This window comes from Galeopterus variegatus, unplaced genomic scaffold, assembly GCF_000696425.1.
Source record: "Galeopterus variegatus unplaced genomic scaffold, G_variegatus-3.0.2 Scaffold186, whole genome shotgun sequence".
In the NCBI taxonomy this organism is placed as follows: domain Eukaryota; kingdom Metazoa; phylum Chordata; class Mammalia; order Dermoptera; family Cynocephalidae; genus Galeopterus; species Galeopterus variegatus.
Genome location: NW_007726297.1, coordinates 462,738 through 465,135, shown reverse-complemented (window position 1 = coordinate 465,135; position 2,398 = coordinate 462,738).

Here is a 2,398-nt window from a genome sequence, read left to right as displayed (position 1 = left end):
CAGTAATGTTTCCTATAGTATTAATAAAAAAAAAAAAAAAAAACAACTAGCATTACCTGATCACGTACCTAATATTGGTAAACTTAGGCCACATATTGACCTAGTATGTGCCAGACTTTGGTTTAAGCCTTCTGAATATATACTGTGTTTCATTAACCCTTATAACCTTGTATATTTGGTACTATGCGCAAACCAGATAACATCCTGGAATCAAACTGCATGATTTCATTTATACCCCAGCTCCACCATTTAATAATTGTACGATCTCAGAAAGAACAATACCTATCACTCAGGTTAGGTGTGAGTTTTAAATGTGTTAATATATGTGATGTCCATATGTGATGTCCTTAAAATAACACCTAGCACATATCAGGCTATGTATGTGTTTGTGGCCAATAGTAGCAGTAGTAGCAGCAGCAGCAGCAGCAGCAGTCATATTCTCACCATATAGATGGGGATGCTGAGGCACAGAGAGATTAAGACACTTGCCTATAATCACACAAATGACTCTAAAGCCCACTTAATCACTATGCAAGACTTTTACTACATAATTCATTTTGGCAAAAATGTGGAATTAATGTAAATGTCAGGAAACAACAGGAATGCCCACCAAAAATCAGCAAAATTGTCATTATATACAGATGACATGATTGAAGACCCAGAAATACAATAGATGTAAGCTGAACAACTGCTAGGAAAAAAAAACAACAAAAAAGGAAGTCAGTCAAGTAACCAATGACAAAATTCACACATAAAAATCTCCAGTAATTGTATAATTTTAAAAAGCTGATAAGAAAATATAATAAAAGACTAGATCCTATTTATAACAGCTTCAAAAAAGATGAAATAAGAAATGTAAGGAACTACGTGAAAAATTTTAAAACTCCTTAGAGGATCACATAGATCTAAATATACAGAAATACACAACTTGTTCTTAGATAAAACAATTCAATCCTGTCAAAATATTAACTCAAGATCCCAAGAAAACGTCAATTGTGTTTTTGCAAGAAACTCAACAAAACGATAGTGAAGTTAACTTTGATATATAAACAATGAAAAGAGTCAGAAAAATTATAAAGGACTAAATGAAGGAGCACAAGATATTAAAATATACTGCAACTGCTTAAAACTGGAGGGAGAAAAAAATTGAAAGTCAAGAAATACACAAAGACACACAGGAGTAAGCAATTAAGAGGACAAGCTGAACTACTGAGGGAATGGTGAATTATCAATAAATGATCATGAGTAGGCTGAATAACCATTTGGGAGTAGTGGGGAAAGCAGGTCTCTCACTTTTTTTATATCAAAATAAATGCCAGAAAGATCAAATATGCAAGCATTTATTTTTAAAAAGCAAAAGTTGGAGAAACTCAGGCCGGCCCATGGCTCACTCGGTAGAGTGCGGTGCTGATAACACCAAGGCCACAGGTTCGGATCCTATATAGGGATGGCCGGTTTGCTCACTGGCTAAGCGTGGTGCTGATAACACCAAGCCAAGGGTTGAGATCCCCTTACCGGTCATCCTTTTAAAAAAAAAAAAAAAAAAAAAAAAAAGTTGGAGAAACTCTTTTTTTAAAAATCTCGCACTGCAGAAGGTTTTTCTATGCATAACATAAAACCTTAAATCCATAAAGACAGATAAATCTGACAATGTAAAATTTATAAATTTCTGGATAACCACAATGTAAATGATGTAAATAAGGCAAAAACTAAGCTAGAGAGAAACTGCAAACATATATGACAAAGGATTAAAGTCTGTAACACAGACTATGCTGTTAGAATCAGTAAGAGAAAATCAAATAATCCTATAAACAAATGGGCAAAATATACAAACAGATCACACAAAAAGAATGACAGAAGGAAAGAAATAAAGGTAAGAAAGTAAGCAAGAAAGAAATCAAGCAAGAGAGGGAGGAGACAAATTCAAGTGGCCAATCAACACCCTAAAATATCCCCAATTCAGTCACTGCAAATAAATTCAAAGAATTTGGGGGTGATGGGAACGGTTCTATATCTTGATCGTGGTGCTGAAAACACTGTCAAAACCAAAGGAACTGCGCACTAAAAAAGGTGACTTCACTGTATGTGAATTACACCTCAATGTTTAAAATTCGCTAAAAAGGAAATTCAAACCAAAACAAGATAACGCGTTCACCTGTGAAAAACCTCAATCAATAACACTTAGTGTTGGGAAGGGTATTTTAAACTGGGCACTCATAACTAATGAGTGAAGTGTAAATTGGTACACCTTTTTAAAGGATTATTTTTAAATACCTAAGTTTTAAATTCACATATGCTTTAACCAAGTAATTATACTATTAGGAACTTGTCTTTTGGATATATCCTCATGCCAAAAATATAGACATATGAGCAGTAATGTTTCCTATAGTATTAATTA